Genomic DNA, 18,037 nt, shown 5'->3' with positions numbered 1-18,037 from the left:
TTGGGGAGTTCTATCCACTAGTTCGGTTTTTGGTAGCAATTTTAACCAGAATAGGGGTTTGTTTTGGGGCGCTTACCTTTCTGGGTGCCTGTTCCTAGCCTCAAGAACTGAGGTGTGGGTAGCCGGCGCAGGGGGTCTGGGGCTCCCCCCTCCCCCTCCCGGGGAGGGGGGAGCTGCGCAGACAGCGGCGCGGCGGTGTGTAACGTCACACTAGTTTGCTTGTTTTCGGTTGGGGAGTTCTATCCACTAGTTCGGTTTTTGGTAGCAATTTTAACCAGAATAGGGGTTTGTTTTGGGGCGCTTACCTTTCTGGGTGCCTGTTCCGGTCGATGGCAGACATAGAATGCTTCCAACTACACGAGGGCTTCTATAGGCCATTGCTCCCCTTGCCTCTCTGAGGGGGCCCGGTTCTGGCCGTGGTCCCCGGTAGGCCTAAGAACTCCATACACATGACTGATGCCAAAGTCTGACATTAGCATATCAGCCTGGGATAGCTCCGGGGAGCCGACGGGGCTCCCCCCAGAAACATTCATATAAAAACATTGATGCAGAACCAGAAAACAGGATTGGTTAAACAGAAATTGTGAGAGGGTCAGAAAGGAAAAGACAAGAAAATGGGTTCAATATTGGCAGAAGCCTAACCCACAAACATACTAGCACTACAAGGAAGCAAGAAACAAATACACAGCAGTGAGGAGAGAGGCCAAAAGGAACTTTGAGAAAGGGATAATGGACAAATGTAAAACAGATACAGGCCTTTTCTTTAAATTCATTAAAAGTAAGCTGCATGTAAAGGATAAAATCTAAAGATTGAGAACAGGGAACAGGATTACCGTGAATGAAAAAGAAATCTGTAAAACACTTAATGAACAGTTCCAAAGTGTGTACACAAAATGAGGATTTCAGAGAGCCAGACCCAAAGCCAATTCCAGAGCACACCACAGAATACACAGAGGCACAATATCTCAAAACGAAGTGGAAAAATTACTTGAAGTGAAAAAAATTACTAGGGAGAAATAAAGCAGTTGGACCCTGATGGAGGGGACCACATTCTTGCAGCACCTTTGGTGCTACAAGAATGTGCAACCGAGCTGAGTATTCCACTCCAATTATTATTCCAGACATGTGCACAGGAATCTTCACAGATACTGTATATGAAAAAGGTGAACATAGTTCCAATCTATAAAAATGATAACCGAGAAGAACCTCTAAATTATAGACCCGTGTCATTAACCCTTAAATTGCGCATCGCATCATATGATGCTTTGACCGACTTGCAGAAAACTGCGCATCGCATCATTTGATGCTTTGGAGTACTACGCAAGATTTAAACGGCCCGCGGATACACTGGGTTCACCACACCTTCATCAGGGCTCTTGTAAACAGAAGCCATTTAAAAAAAAAATCGTGGGCCAAATTCCTGGGTGTTAGGGGCCTCAGTATTGAGTGAGCTACCAAGCCTGACACACGCAGCATGAGCTCACAGCACTGCTGTTCAGCTTGTGACCACAGCATCGCCTAAAAATGCCATAATATACTTGTTCATGCAATTATGTAGCGATGATATTATTACAGAAGACCCCTGACTGTGATAAAACTGACCAGGATTCTGATAATAGCAGGATTGTGGTGATATTTAGCGCTGTGCTCCATGAGGGAGGAGTAATGCTGTGGGAGGGAGGGTGGTGGCGAGGTCTTCTGACTGTGTGGACACCCTTTATTGACTGCACTCACCATACCAGCTTAGTGGTTCGCTATGGTGAACATAAATGTAGATACTTATATATAATGTGTGTATAGAGGGTATAAACAGCAAGAGGAGTAGGTTGGGAGCTGCCATTTTGGTGAGGGCGGTGGCATCGTCTCCACGATTTATTATGTTGTTTACTGGTGACCACGATGGTCTTTGGGCACCATACCAGTTTACTTGTACAAGTATGGTGAATAAAACAGGTAGATATTTATATATAATGTGTGTATATAGCATAATAACACCACAAACAGTATTGTTGGAGGAGAAATATTAGTGCGTCTGGCCTTGAGGGTGGCAGCCAGCTGACTGTGTGAGGTCCAACATATTTGTGCCTTTACTCACCATACAAGCTTAGATGTACAGTTATGGTGAACAAAACATGTAAATACTTATAACGTCTGTATATAAAAGCAAAAACAGTATGGTGGGTGGAGAATGGTGGCAAGTCAGGTGAGGTGACGGAGGGAGGGAGTGGCAGCCAGTGGCAGTCTGCCACTGGCTGCCACTCAGCATACCAACTTAGTGGTTCGTTATGGTGAACACGAATGTAGATACTTATATATAACGTCTGTATATAGTGAATAAAAGCAAAAACAGTATGGTGGGAGGAGAATGTGGGCGAGTGTTGAGGGAGGGCGTGAGTGGCTGGCTGGTACACGGCGGTCACTCCTCGTTATTTTTTGACTCATAATAGCAACTTAGTGGTTCGTTATGGTGAACAAAACATGCAGATACTTATATATAACCTGTGTATATAGTGTAATAACCGACAAAGAATTTGTTCACTGTTTGATGAACATAATTGAATCAACAATATGCACACCATATTTTTGAGTACCGCGATGATTCACTTATTTTATTATATAAATATATCACACTACACACTATTGAATAATATTACAGCAAAAAACTACGAAAATTCAATCAGAGACATTGAAATAATTAGGTAATTATCTCTTTGTGGCAACTCCGGCCTGACAGCTGGCAAGCAACAGACCGCCTGGGACACACGCTGAGTCAGCGCCTGTTTTTTGCCAGACTTCCCTGCCCTATAGCGGGCAATATATGCCACTTACAATTTTTTTATTATTTTTCCCATGATCAGTGAACAAGATTAACAGATTAGGATGAATAAAGAATTTTTTTTTTTCTTTGTATGTGCCTGTGGGTGTCAAATGGTATACAGCCATGCGCCATTTAACCCTTAAAGTGCGCATCACATCATATGACGTGTTGGACGTTGTTCCAGTCAACTGCGCATCACGTCATATGATGTGTTGGAGTACTAGGCAAGATTTAAACGGCCCGCGGATACACGGGGTTCACCACACCTTCATCAGGGCTCTTGTAAACAGACGCCACTTAAAAAAAAATCGTGGGCCAAACTCCCAGGTGTTATTGGCCTCAGTATTGAGTGAGCAACCAAGCCTGATGCATGCAGCATGAGCTAACAGCACTGCTGTTCAGCTTGTGACCACAGCATCGCCTAAAAATGCCAAAATATACTTGTTCATGTGCAGGCGATAAGTCACAATAACGTGGCTGAAGTATGTTGACCAGACCACACACTAGAAATTTAAGGGACGACGACGTTTCGGTCCGTCCTGGACCATTCTCAAGTTGATTGTGATGAGGACAGGTAGGGACAGGCATTAAATAGGCAAGAGAGAGCTGAGGAGGAAAGTCAGGTGTAGGGGATAGTAGCAATGAGAACTGCAGCAGGCCTATTGGCCCATACGAGGCAGCTCCTATTATAACCACCGAAGGAAATAGTAATAGGAATAAGAAGAGGATAGCAAGGGAGCGTAGAAGACAATGAACAGAAAAAGGGAGAAGAGAGAAAGAAAGGGAAAGAGAAAGAAAGAAATGGAAGGGGGAAAGCTTATGTTAAGTCACGTTTGTTAGAAAGATTAGAGCATTTGAGTATATACTGTGAAAGGGAAGAGTCCACAGTAACAAAGCCAGGACTCAAGTTCATGTTGGGTACATTGTTAATAAGAGCCGATTCTACAAGACGGCGTCTGTGTAGAGTAGAGGCAGGAAAGATTATTTTGGAGGAAGACCAATCAATGGGATGATTAGAATCCCTCACATGGCAGAAGAGAGCATTGTTAGTGTCTGCAGACATAACACTTCTCTTGTGTTCTTTAAGTCTGTCATTCAGGTTACGGCCAGTTTCGCCAAAGTATTGGAGAGGACAAGATGAACAGGAAATAGAGTAGACACCAGCAGCATTAGAAGCAAGAGGAGCAGTGTGAACTAGATTGCTACGAAGTGTGTTAGTTTGTCGAAAGGCGAGTTTAATGTCAAGAGGACGAAAGGTATTGGTAAAAGTTTTGAGTTCAGATATGAAGGGAAGGCATAGTACAGTGCTACTAGTGATGGAAGCAGGTTTAGGATGAAAGAAATTTCGTTTAGCTTGAGAGTGGGCACAGTTGATGAAATGCAAAGGATAACCAAGGCGAGAGAATGATTTGTAGATAAAGGCAATTTCAGAATCAAGAAACTGAGGGTCGCTGATGCGTAGAGCGCGGAGGAAGAGAGAGACGAGGACACTTTTCTTAACAGAAAGAGGATGGTAGGAAAAGAAGTGAATGTACATGCCACTATGCATGGGTTTATGGTAGACAGAGAAAGAGAACCCAGACACAGAGCTGTGAACATGAACATCAAGAAAAGGAAGGAGGGAATTAGATTCCCACTCCACTTTGAAATGGATAGAAGGAGCCAGATTGTTAAGAGAGGCGAGGAAAGGCTGGAAAAGATTAAGGTCATGAGGCCATAAAGCAAAAATGTCATCAACATAGCGAAGCCAGAGAGAGGGACGAGTATCAATAGAAGGAAGAAGAACAGTTTCGAAGTATTCCATGTAGAAATTAGCAAGAACAGGGGAGAGAGGGGAACCCATAGCGACACCGAAAGTTTGAGTGTAATATTTACCGTTGAAAGAGAAAGAGTTAGATTCAACACAGAGTCTAATGAGATCGAGGAAAACGTCAGTGGGAAGTGGGAGAGGAAGGAGACCCTCTGACGCCTTCTGTCTGAGGAAAGAGAGAACGTCATCGAGCGGAACATTAGTGAACAGAGTGTCGACATCAAGACTAAGCATTTTACAAGAGGGTTGCAGGCGCAGTCTTTCTATGAAGTCCTGAGAGTGACGAAAGTGGGCAGGGGAAAAAGTGCCAAGGTAAGGTGTCAGGGTTTTAGCGAGCCAGGAGGCAAGAGGATAGCTGACAGAGCCCCGTGAAGAAATGATAGGACGAAGAGGAACACCAGGTTTATGAGTCTTAGGAAGACCATAGAAATAAGGAAGAGAAGGGCAGATGACACGGAAACGTTTAATGAGATCAAAGTCAGGAGGGCAAAGACTAGAGAGCTGTCTTAGTTTGCGGTTAAAGGAAGTTTTAAGGCGATCCAAAGGGTTAGAAGTCAGAGGAGCATAAGTGTGAGAGTCAGAGAGCAAGACATCTGCTTTTCGGAGGTAGTCCTCACGGTCAAGGACAACCACCGAATTGCTTTTGTCTGAAGGAAGGATAGGAATAGAGTTGTTAGATTTCAGGGAGGCAAGGGCAAGCTGGAAGCGGCGAGGAAGGTGGTTATTTTTAGAAAACAAGCTGTCAAGAACGGGGATAAGGGTCCCTCTAAAGGCAGACAGGTCCGAAAGAGTACTAGAGTTAGAATTGACAAACCTGTCAAAGGAACTAATGAGATCAATGCCACAGCGTGGGCCAGGGGAAGTAGCAAAGGACAGACCAAGACCAAGAAGTTCTTGCTGGTGCTTAGAAAGAGAGTAGGACGAAAGGTTGGTAACACAGTCAGAGAGAGAGTATTTGGCCCAAGGACTGTTGGAGATCAGGCGTTGAAGTTTGTTGTGTAGTGTGGAGGAGTGGTGGGAAGAGGAGACGTGAGCAGTGTCAAATGCAATTGGAAAAATGATATTGCATAGATCACTGGGAAGAGAAGAGGACAGAAAGCGTTGCTGTTGACGAACAGCAAGAAAAGCCTCGTCAACTTGCAAGGAGGTGGCATGAATAAGTTCTTGAAGAAGAAGGCCGGCATGTTCAGGGAAAGGAGATCCCGAAGTGTTGAACTGGAGAAAGTGAGATAAAGAATGAGGGAGAACTTGCTCAGCAAGACAGTCTTTAAGAAACCTGAGCTGGTTCTTTCGACGCTTGGCGGCAAGAAGGGAAGATTCAAAGGCGCGAAAAGGCCGTTTGAAGGACGGTAGAGCATCAAAGAAATTAAACAGAGTAAGACGCGTTCGTGTGGTATCCATATGCAGGCGATGAGTCACAATAACGTGGCTGAAGTATGTTGACCAGACCACACACTAGAAATTGAAGGGACGACGACGTTACTACTATCCCCTACACCTGACTTTCCTCCTCAGCTCTCTCTTGCCTATTTAATGCCTGTCCCTACCTGTCCTCATCACAATCGACTTGAGAATGGTCCAGGACGGACCGAAACGTCGTCGTCCCTTCAATTTCTAGTGTGTGGTCTGGTCAACATACTTGTTCATGCTATTATGTAGCGATGATATTATTACAGAAGACCCCTGACTGTGATAAAACTGACCAGGGTTCTGATAATAGCAGGATTGTGGTGATATTTAGTGCTGTGCACCATGGAGGGAGGAGTAATGCTGTGGGAGGGAGGGTGGTGGCGATGTCTTCTGACTGTGTGTGGCCACCTTTTATTGACTGCACTCAGCATACCAGCTTAGTGATTTGCTATGGTGAACACAAATGTTGATACTTATATATAACGTGTGTATAGATGGTATAAACAGCAAGAGAAGGTTTGGAGCCGCCATTTTGGTGAGGGCGGTGGTGTCGTCTGCACGACGCCACCGTGCAGATGACGGTGTTGTTTACTTGTTACCACGATGGTCTTTGGGCACCATACCAGTTTATTTGTACAAATATGGTGAATAAAACGGGTAGATATTTATATATAATGTGAGTATATAGCGTAATAACACCACACAGTATTGTTGGAGGAGAAATATTAGTGCGTCTGACCTTGAGGGCAGCAGCCATCAGCTGACTGTGTGAGGTCCTACTCTTTGTGCCTTTACTCACCATACAAGCTTAGATGTACAGTTATGGTGAACAAAACATGTAGATACTTATATATAACGTCTGTATATAGTGAATTATAGAAAAAACAGTATTGTGGGAGGAGAATGTGGGTGAGTCAGATGACTGGAGGGAGGGCGGGAGTGGCTGGCTGGTACACGGCAGTCACTCCTCATTACTTTTTGACTCATAATAGCTACTTAGTGGTTCGTTATAGTGAACAAAACATGCAGATACTTATATATAACCTGTGCTTATAGTGTAATAACCGACAAAGTATTTGTTCACTGATTGATGAACATAATTGAATCAACAATATGCACACCATATTTTTGAGTACAGCAATGATTCACTCATTTTATTATATAAATACTGTCTCCACTCGATCATCCGGACTATATGGGAAGGACCCCCAGCCGGATTATCACATTTTTCGGATAATGGTACTTTTTCACCTACGAGTCCAAAAGTGACCATTTCCAACTATTTTAATACTACAAACAACATAATTTGAATTGCCTTGCCACATACAATTATTAAATATTCAACTAGAAACCTCAACTTACCTTGTTGGTGTTCGTCTTCTTGATTGATGCCACACATCTTGAAGTTAAAAATTCTTAACAATTTACGTAACCTATACTAACACAACACTAAAATTAACACTTAAAATTACTGTACAGTTCATTAAGCTAAGTTAGTTTTGACTGCCAGCTGCTGAAGCCTCACTGGTTGAGGGCGCTTGGCTTGCCTGTGACACCTCACTTGTTAAAGGCGCTTGCTTGCGCCTCACTTGTTGAAAGCGCTTGGCTTGCCTGTGGCGCGTCACTTGTTGAAAGCGCTTGGCTTGCCTGTAATGCCTCACTTGTTGAAGGAGCTTGGCTTGCCTGTGGCGCCTCACTTGTTGAAGGCGCTTGGCTGCCTGTGACGCCTCACTGGTTGAACAACACGTAACTTGTCTTTAATTGCTAGGACAATCTTCTTCCTCTTAACACTTCCAGAACGATTGATGCTGCTACCAGACATATTCTTGGCCAAAAATGTCCAAAATTACTATGAAAATTAAGAAAGTTATTTAAAAAAATATTTCACTAATGGCGCAACACTGTGAGGCCGCACTGGTTGAGGTGTATAACTGTGACTTGTCTTTTATTGTTAGGACAACTTTCTTCCTCTTAACACCTCCAGAACGATTGATGCTGCTACCAGACATAGTCTTGGCCAAAAATGTTCAAAGTTACTATGAAAATAAAAAAGTTATTTAAAAAAATATTTCACTAATGGCGCAGCACTGTGTATAGCACGAGGGACGGACGCACATGGGTTGACCAGTGTTGGACGGGTCCACTTGGGATAGCGCGTTACGTAGGCCGCCAGGAGGAAAAAAATTCACAATATTTTTGAAGGAAACTTCAGCCTGTGCACAATGCTTTTAGGAAACTTATTTATTTGTTATTACATAATTACTAGTAGTTATTTCATTTGTTTTTGGCTATGATTAATTGTTCTAAAATTATTGGTAATTCCTGTACCCAGGTGGTCCCTCCTGACGCACCCCTCCCACCCTCCCAACACCACCCACCCACCCACCCCACCCCCCTCCTCCACCATGCGTCTAGAGCCACAGACGGGATTAATACGGTATGGCCGTATTTTCATCCGGCCAAACCAGCTTTTATTCGGTTCCTGTGGCCATTTTGGCCGGATATTGTGATAACTTTATCCGATCACGATTTTGGCCGTATAAGGGCGTTTTCCGGATGTTTGAATCCCGGATAATCGCGGGGTTACAGTATATCAAACTACACACTATTCAATAATATTACAGCAAAAAAACTATGAAAAATCAATCAGAGACATTGAAATAATTAGGTAATTATCTCTTTGTGGCAACTCTGGCCTGACAGCTAGCGAGCAACAGACCGCCTGGGACGCATGCTGAGTCAGCGCCTATAATTTGCCAGACTTCCCCGCCCTATAGCGGGCAATATATGCCACTTACGATTTTTTTATTATTTTTCCCATGATCAGTGAACACAAATTAACAGGTTAGGAAGAAAAAATAATTTTTTTTTTTTTCAAAATGACATGCGCCTGTGGGGATGACAGGATATTAAACCCCAAGCATGTTAAGGGTTAAGGGTGATAAGAAAACTATCCTTGTGATTTGTAAAGCTTAGCCCAGTGCATGGATGTCTAGAGCCATTTTTCATGAATGGTTTTCCAAGTCATTTCGTACCCGAGGTGAAAAAGAATTTTAACAGAACAGGGTTGCCAGAGCATAATGGTGCTCATTCTTGATAATAGCTCAACACATCCACATGGAGATGAACTAGTTAAGGGCAATATGTTTGTCACATTTTTGCCACCCAACAACTTCCCTGATCCAACACATGAATCAAGGAATAATTTTTAACCTCAAACTCCACTTCAGAACTTAATTTGCCAGACAACTCTATGCTAAAAAGAGTAACATCAAGGACTTCACGAAAGCATTTACTATAAAGTTACAGGAGTGGTGTATTGCACACACGTGGGAAATGGAAGCATGTGTGAAACAAACTTTCTCCTGCAGCTGGTTTGTTTTCTGACAACATCAATGCTGCAGATTTTGAAGGATTTGGTGACAAGAAAATAAGTGAGTTGAAGAACTTTAGACAAAAGCTCCTTGCCTATGTTAAAGGAATAAACAAGCAGTCCTGATCTTGAGGAAGAAGTGGATGGATACATCGAGTGTGATCAAGACGTTCCCAATGCACCAAGCATGTCTGATGATGATATTAATTTGACAACAGAAAATAGCCAAACAAATTTGCAGGATTCAGGAGATTCGTCAGAGGAGGAAGAGGAGAATGAAGACAGAGCAACTCAAACAAGCATGGTAGAGGTATAGAAGGGATTTGAAACTATTTTGAAGTTCATGGAAAGATATGATGTCAATCCTCTGAGTCTGATGACATTTTAAAGATTTTACACAGTTTTAAAAAATGCAGAGATGGCTTGAGGCAATTAACACTGAGACTTTTGAGAGGGCTTCCAAGAGCTTGAACTGAAATTTCTTGTGTTCCTCCTCTATTTAACCCTCAACATCTCAGCCTCTACCCTAACCACCACCATACTTGCATAGCCATCTTTCTAAGAATATATGTGGAGAAACATCTGGACACTTGGCGAGTACCATTACTTGTTACTGTATTACTGTACTCTACTAATGTTTTGAGGAGTTGTGTTGAAAGTAATTAGTGAAACAATATTGTATTATGTACTTTTGTACATCAAACTAATATTTTTTGTTTTCCTAGGGGGATTTGACTACTTAACCAGACACTACTACATATCCAATCGCAAATGGTCATGCAGAGTTCAGAAGGGAGAATGTTGGCCATATATTATAGGTATACTGTACATATATATACACAGTTACCTGACCCAGAAGGATCCTGGTAGTACAGTTGTGTTCGTTCTCGACTCACAATCAAGAATTCCATTGTTCGAATTCCGGGCAGGACAGAAATGGTTGGGCATATTTCCTTTCACCTAATGGCTCTGTTCACCCAGCAGTGAGTTGGTACTCAGGAGTTAGTCAGCTTGTTGTGGAGTTGCATCCTGGGTGGAGTCAGTTAATCGACCTGAAGGGGGATGGCGCTCGATAAAAGCCAAACGTGTATGAATACACTCTGGCTTCCTGTCCCCCGTCAGTGAATTAAAAATTATATATATATGCACACACACACACACACACACATTAAGCTTGTATCAAGGTTCCCTCAAGGTCGAACTACTAACCTTGCCTGAAACAGTTACCTAACTCCCGGGTGCCTATTTACTGCTAGGAAACATGTGCATTATGTGAAAGGAATCCCATGCCCAAGTACTTCTATCACCTATCCAGGAATTGAACCTAGGATACCTGATTGAAAGTTGAGAACAAAAGTAACTTTATCGAGACTGTACTGTATCTCCTCTTTCACTCTTCTCTCTATAGCAGTGATTCTACAGAAATTTAGAAATGCAAGGATTTCTCACTTATTCCATACCTTATGGGTTAGTTTCAGACTAAGTAATAAGTCTTAGTACAGATTTCAAAAAGATCCCTAGAGGCAATCCTATGAAATCAGCCATGTCACACACCTTACTCAAATTTATATATTTTCACTGGGTTTTATTTAGAGCAATGATGACATACAACAACAATTTTTGGCTGTTTCTGAACAGTAGTCAATAAATTTAAAATCCTGGAATTGTCAGGACAAGTCACTTTTACAAACTACTGTAATTAAACTTTTCTGAACTTTCTGAACATAGGTTAAGTTAGGGTACATTTAGCTAGCTAAGGTTAGGTTAGCTCATGTTAGCATTTAGTGTTGGTTAGAAGCAAGTATGGTAAAGAGAGAGTGGCTCAAAACCAAAAATCATCATTACACACAGAGATCACACTAACGTGATGCATCAAATGAACAAATCCACAAGGGCCGTGACGAGGATAAAATCCTCGTTACGGCCCTTGTGGATTTGTTAAAAAATCATCATGTCAGGTAGGGGTTCAATAGATATTCACGACTGATCAAAATGACCATCTTTTGGATAATTCTTGGGTCACATACTGTATTCTAGATTATTAAGCTTCTTCACAGACAATCAAATCCTAAAGATCTGTTCTCAATCATAACCTAGAGATATGCTCCTAGACAATCACATTACAAAAGTACAGTTTGCTTCATTCTTGATGGGTTTGATTTCCGGGCGGGACAGATATGGTTGGGCACGTTTCCTTTCACCTATTGCCTCGGCTCACCTAGCAGTAAATAGATACCTGGAACTTAGGCAACTGTTGTGGGGTTACATCCTGGGAAAGGTCAGTAGTTTGACCATTGGGGAACAACGAGGGATATAAGTCACATCATACACAAGACGATTTGCCAACAGATTTTGAAACCTAACCTAACCTAGGCCAACCTAATCTAGGTCAACCCAACCCAACCTAACCTAGGCCAACCCAATCCAACCTCAATTAAATCAAATCAAATGTTTATTCAGGTAAAAGTACATACATATTAGATTAGTTACAAACATAATGTTGGATTTAAAGATAGAGCTAGTACATACAATACCTAAAGCTACTAGTACGCATAACGTTTCGGGCAAAGTGAGGTGGGGAAAAAACACTTAGACTAAAACTTAATAATAATTGGGCTTAAAGTATAAATTGCGTTGAGAGAGAGAAAAAAAAAGAGAAAAAGGGGGGGAACATGGTAGAAAATAGCAAATATACAAGTCGGTCAACAAACAGCATTGTTTAAAAATAGTAAGACACGGGTTGACATTTAGGGGTAAGGTAGGTTACATGGAGTTAATTATGTATTGTAGTACAGTACTTAGTTTTCATCTTAAACTGGTTGAGAGAGGTACAGCCTTTGACATGATTGGGAAGGTCATTCCACATTCTGGGTCCCTTGATTTGTAGAGCATTTCTAGTTTGATTAAGTCGTACTCTTGGAATATCAAATAGGTATTTGTTTTTGGTGTGGTGCCCATGAGTTCTGTTACAACCTTCTAGGAAGCACTGAAGGTCAGGAATGACATTGCAGTTCAGAGTTTTAAATATATAGAGTACACAAGAGAGGATGTGCAGTGACTTAATATCTAACATACTCAGAAATTTGAGTAGGGGTACCGAGTGCTGTCTGGGGCCAGAGTTAGATATTATTTTAATAGCAGCTTTATGTTGCGTAATTAGAGGACGTGAATGATTTTGGGTAGTAGAACCCCAAGCACAAATACCATAGTTGAGATAAGGACAGATGAGAGAGTAATAGAGCGTCACCAGGGCAGGGCGAGGAACATAATATCTGATCTTAGAAAGAATGCCAACAGTGTTAGAAACTTTTTTTTGCTATATTTAGAATGTGTCCCTGGAAATTCAGCTTGTGTCAATGAGGACACCAAGGAATTTACCCTCAACTTTACTACTCATTTGTATATTGTTTATTCTTAAGAGTAATTTCATTTGAGGATTTATTACCAAACAAAATATAGAAAGTTTTGTCAATGGTAAGGGTGAGTTTGTTAGCAGTTAGCCAAAGAGGGACTTTATTTAGTTCAGTATTCACAGTGACATTTAGAGGAAGAGGGTCAGGACTGGAGAAAAATCAAAGTTGTGTCATCAGCAAATAAGATTGGTTTGAGGTGTTGAGAGGCATTTGGAGCGTCATTAATGTAGATGAGAAAGAGGAGAGGGCCAAGTATGCTGCCCTGTGGAACACTAATGTTTATGGGTAGTGTAGGAGAAATGGAATTATTCACAGAAACATACTGAAGCCTGTCAGTAAGGTAAGACTGAAGGTACTGCAGGGAGTGACCTCTGACTCCAAAATGATGTAATTTAAGAAGAAGGTTTTGGTGGTTGAGTGTCAAAAGCCTTACGCAGGTCCACAAATAACCCAACAGGGAACTTATTTTTATCAAGAGCTGTATGTATCAAGTTAATCATACTAATAAGTGCATCGTTAATGCTTTTATTGGGTCTGAAACCATATTGGCAAGAGCTAAGTATATTGACTTTGACTAGATATGAGTAAAGCTGCTTGTAGATTAGCTTTTCAAATATATTTGACAAGGTTGGCAGAATTGATATAGGTCTGTAATTGTTCACATCAGTGAGATCACCACATTTGTGGACTAGGGTTACTCTCCTTTTTTTAGAATATCCGGAAAGGTTTGGAGTTCTTGATTTGTTTAAGAGCAAAGCAATGCCAGGAGCTAGAAATCTGGAGGCTTTTTTGTAAATTAGAGATGGTATCTTATCAAGGGCGCTTGACTTAGTTTTAAGGAAAAGGATTACCTCATTAACATCAGAGGAATTAGCGGAAGCTAGGTACAGAGACTCTGGATAGTTACCTGTCAGATACTCTTTAATATTAATATACTTTAATCTCAATTAGTATTAAGTTTTAGTCTTTAGTGTTTTTCCTGCTCGAAACGCTTTGCGTAATAGTGGCTTTAGGCATTGTATGTACTAGCTCTATCTATAAATCCATCAATGTTTGTATCACACCTTGTATGAATGTACTTTACCTGAATAAACATTTGAATTTTTATTTTTTTTTATTAGAGTGAGGATGGAATATCATGAGCAAGGGATGTCCCAATGGATGAAAAGAACTCATTGAATTCAATAGCAGTGTCTGAGGCCGAAAGCACACCATTGTCATTGGATAGGAGAATTGGTTTTTTATTCAAAATCATTTTTCATCCTAATATTTAGGAGATAGTGCTCCATGTTTTCTTAATGTTGCCCTTAATTTGGGTAAATTTATTTTGAAAGTATTTTATTTTGGCTCTTCTAATTATTTTAGACAGCAATGATGAGTAAATCTTTGAAAATTCTTTGGAGATGACTCCTAACCTTCTTCTAAGGTCATGTTTTTTATTAATAGATTTAAGTATACCCATTGTAAGCCATGGAGTGTTTAACCTTTTATTTGTAACTTGTTTCGTTAGCATAGGACAGTGGGAGTTATTAAGGTTCAGTTTTCTGAAGAAATGTTTGCACTGCTAGGTTGATGTTCACTATGCCACATAATTCAGCCTCCCAGTTGATATAAGCAGCAGCAGCATTAAAGTTGCTTATAGAGGTTTTATTGTGCAGCCTAAAGCTCATCTTCCTTGTATCTAGAGGTGGTTTATTAATGTTGGTTAGGAGAAATGTGGAGTAATGGTCTGTAGTGCTATCAGTGATTATCCCTGAAGTGATCAGTGATTATCCCTGAAGTGATCAGTGATTATCCCTGAAGTGATCAGTGATTATCCCTGAAGTGATCAGTGATTATCCCTGAAGTGGAGAGGTTATGTTAGTCCAGATGTGGTCAAAAGCAGAGGCAGTACTATCAGTGATTCTAGTTGGTCTAGTGATTAAGGGTATGAGGAAGCAGGAATTCATACAGTTGAGGAAACTAGCAGCAGGAGGGTTATCAGGCTCGCAGAGGTCAATGTTAAAGTCCCCTGCGATAATTAGATTATTTTTGTTCAGTCTGTTATCTAGTACCTGTATTAGATTTCTAAGGTTAGAGTTGAATTCGGACACATCAGTGTTAGGAATTTTATAGACTGCTCCCACAGTCAGGACAGATTTGGCACCCACTGACTCTGAAACAGGCAAAGATATATTCCCCACAGCAGTCTCTAGTTCTAATTACTTTTAAGCATGTCAGTTCTTGGTGGTAGTAAAGAGCAGTACCACCACCTCTCTGAATTGGTCGACAGTTGTGAATTGCCGAGTAGTTTGGCATATTAAAGAGTTGAGTAGTATCCTCTTTTAACCACGTTTCAGTAAGTATAACAAAAGAGAATTTGTTGTCAACAGTTTGAATCAAGACACTAACATCATCAAAGTGTCTGCTTAGTGATCTTACATTCAAGTTAATTACAGAGACATTGTGATTATGTGATAATACATTGTTTACATCATGTGCTGTAAAATATCTACAATTTTGATCATTAAAGTGATGATTGTCATAGATACTGGATAAGAGGTTTAGTTCTGGGTCTATACTTGTTTGCATAAGAGGAAGTAGGAAAAGAAAGGAAAGGAGTTGTAGGAAAACAAGGCAAAAAAGTCAATTACTAACCTAGCCCAATGCAGCCTAACCCCAGTTAGTACAGCCTTGCATCACAATACATACTGTTTCAACAAACGGGAAATGAATATTTGTTTTATGCTCTAACAGTTCTTCGAATTTGATGTATCACCTCATGTCCAAAACCATCATACCTCACCACGAGATAAACCTAACATACATACATACACAGGCCGCCTGTCTCCGACTAAATGAATTATCCCAAGTTACGCCTGAAACGCAGTGTAATTATTGTCTGTATATATACATATACTTTCCCCTACTCTAGAAACCACTGTAATCACGGTTACCTTGACCTTGAGGTTACCTTGAGGTGCTTCCGGGGCTTAGTGTCCCCGCGGCCCGGTCGTCGACCAGGCCTCCTGGTTGCCGGACTGATCAACCAGGCTGTTGGACGGCCTCTATTTTCACAAATAAAACATTATCATCATATCCTAGGGACGTGTTCCCAATCACATCCTATAGAGGTTACCAGAGTTTACCCGAGTCACCAACACTAGTGGCCTCGACGAGGACTGGAAGCCGGCGGCTTAACAATAAGAATAATAAATGTTTAATCATGTAAAAGTACATACAAATACAAATATTTATTCAGGTAAAGTACATGTATACAAGGTAAGATACAAAAGTTGATGGATTTATAGACAGAGCTAGTACATACAATGCCTAAAGCCATTCAAAATACATTCAAAGTGAGTTACAAACAGAAATTTGGATTTCTAGGCCTGTGGGCTTCCAGCCACTAGTGGTAGTCCCTGTAGCTAGCTCCACACACCTGTTATTATTACTGGTTAATATAACTGACACATGATAAGGCATCGTTAAGCCAATATCTGCCATCAATGAAGTGGAGTAAACATACCCTTGAGCGGGTGTGGGAGTCCTCACAAACACCACCCTCCCTCTTGAGCGGCACTACTCTACACCCCCTGGAGTGGCACTACTGTACACTGTACACCTGGGTAGAGGTGTAGAGGGAGGAGGGCGTCACACACAGGTAGAGGAGAGGTGTGTGAGGGTGTAGGAGGAGCAGCAGGAGGCGCGGCAGGGAACACAACACAACACCAGCCACACAGCTGACCCGTCCTGGCACACTGAGCTCCTACTTGCCTATTATTTATTTATTTATTTATATTTATACAAGAAGGTAAATTGGGTTTATGAGAGCACATAGCATTGATGTTTTTACATTCTTGTAAAGCCACAGTTTCTAAATTAAGCAACTGGCCTATGTGGAGAACTTGTGTCACAATTGATATGTTCGTCCTGCACACGGTCCCTCATCCAGTGGGCAGCGGTGGATAACTGTACTGGTGGTCGATCTCGAACCCATTGATAATGTGACGACTTATACTGAATTTTGAAACTAGTTCATCAAGATTGTAACTTGCTTAGCTAAATGAATTGTGGGTTTCAGTCCCTGAGCCCATTATGTGCCTCTGTAACCCTTTCCACTACCGCCCACACTACAACAAATTGAGAGGTATTGTCAGGCAACATCACCGTGACAAGGTAACAGGAAGTTACCCAAGGAGGAGTCTTAAGCCCTACACTATTCAATGTACTTATGAACGCCATTGCAAATATTGATTTTCTGGAAGGAGCACAACAAGTGGGATATGCAGATGATGTCCTAATACAAGCTCCCACCTTGGGAAAAATTAAACAGTCCATTGAACTCCTTGGAAGGAAATGTATTGAGCTCGGTTTCACTCTCTCCACAAACAAGACAAAAGCAAACTCTCATCACAAGCGGAGAGCAAATGAAGAACTACAAATTAATGGTGTAACACTTGAATGGGTTGACCACTATCGGTACCTTGGCGTCACTGTCGGCTCTAACAAGGGGAAGAAAGAGGAGCTCAACCAACTCATAGGAACATGCAAAAGTTGACTCAGGGCACTGAAAACTATGACCTGGAATGGACATGGAGCCTCTATTGCCGTGCTTAAAATGATATACACAGCCTATGTGCGCTCCGTCATAGACTATGCCGCACCAGTTCTGTGCACCTACTCCCAAAGCGATATGAAAAGGCTTGAAAGCATTCAGAATGAAGCCATGACAATCATTCTTGGAGTTCCAAGAACTGCCAAAACGTCTGATCTACGAGAGGAGTTGTCCGTAGCGAGTAGATTATCCCAATAATATACTCGCTCCAAATATAGTGTTAATATTCCTGTCAACCTTTGGAGATGAATGAGGGCGTTGCCCGGGCAGCACGGTGAGGTGTTGCCCGAGCAATATAAGCGGCAAGAATAGCAAACATTAACTAGTCTACTTTCAAGTGTGGTCTAGAGCAGACACTTGCGAGATACTGTACCGACGCTCAGTGCGCTCAACTCACACCAAAGTATCACCTGTGTACTTCTGTATATTCGACCAAATATATATATAGTATCTTAGTGTCTGTGTTTATTGTCACCATACTTTACGTAACAATAGAACTGTTACAAACTAAACTAAATGAATGCTAAGCATGCAATTAGGATAGCCAGAGATCCCCATTACAATGGGGATTACTATTAATAGGATCCCCTATTACAATGATATTGCTAAGAAAAAA

At 41.4% G+C, this 18,037-nt stretch overlaps 2 protein-coding genes across 6 annotated transcripts in view; one reads left to right on the top strand and one right to left on the bottom strand.

Annotated features, from left to right (window-relative positions):
- The window catches only part of LOC123754113 (glycerol kinase), a 266,318-nt gene extending 249,539 nt beyond the window's left edge, over positions 1-16,779 (bottom strand). For 4 of the 5 annotated variants that reach the window (XR_011223551.1, XR_011223553.1, XM_069308583.1 and 1 more), the window contains exon 1: positions 16,333-16,779. The gene's annotated coding sequence lies outside the window, so the exon portion shown is untranslated. The remainder of the gene's footprint in view (positions 1-16,332) is intronic. The other variant, XR_011223552.1, reaches the window with a different exon arrangement.
- The window catches only part of Rpn1 (regulatory particle non-ATPase 1), a 674,509-nt gene that overhangs the window by 396,390 nt on the left and 260,082 nt on the right, over positions 1-18,037 (top strand). The gene's annotated exons all lie outside the window — the stretch shown is intronic.

The sequence above is a fragment of the Procambarus clarkii genome, chromosome 6, assembly GCF_040958095.1.
Source record: "Procambarus clarkii isolate CNS0578487 chromosome 6, FALCON_Pclarkii_2.0, whole genome shotgun sequence".
NCBI lineage: Eukaryota > Metazoa > Arthropoda > Malacostraca > Decapoda > Cambaridae > Procambarus > Procambarus clarkii.
This window is presented reverse-complemented; position numbering and strand designations above follow the sequence as displayed.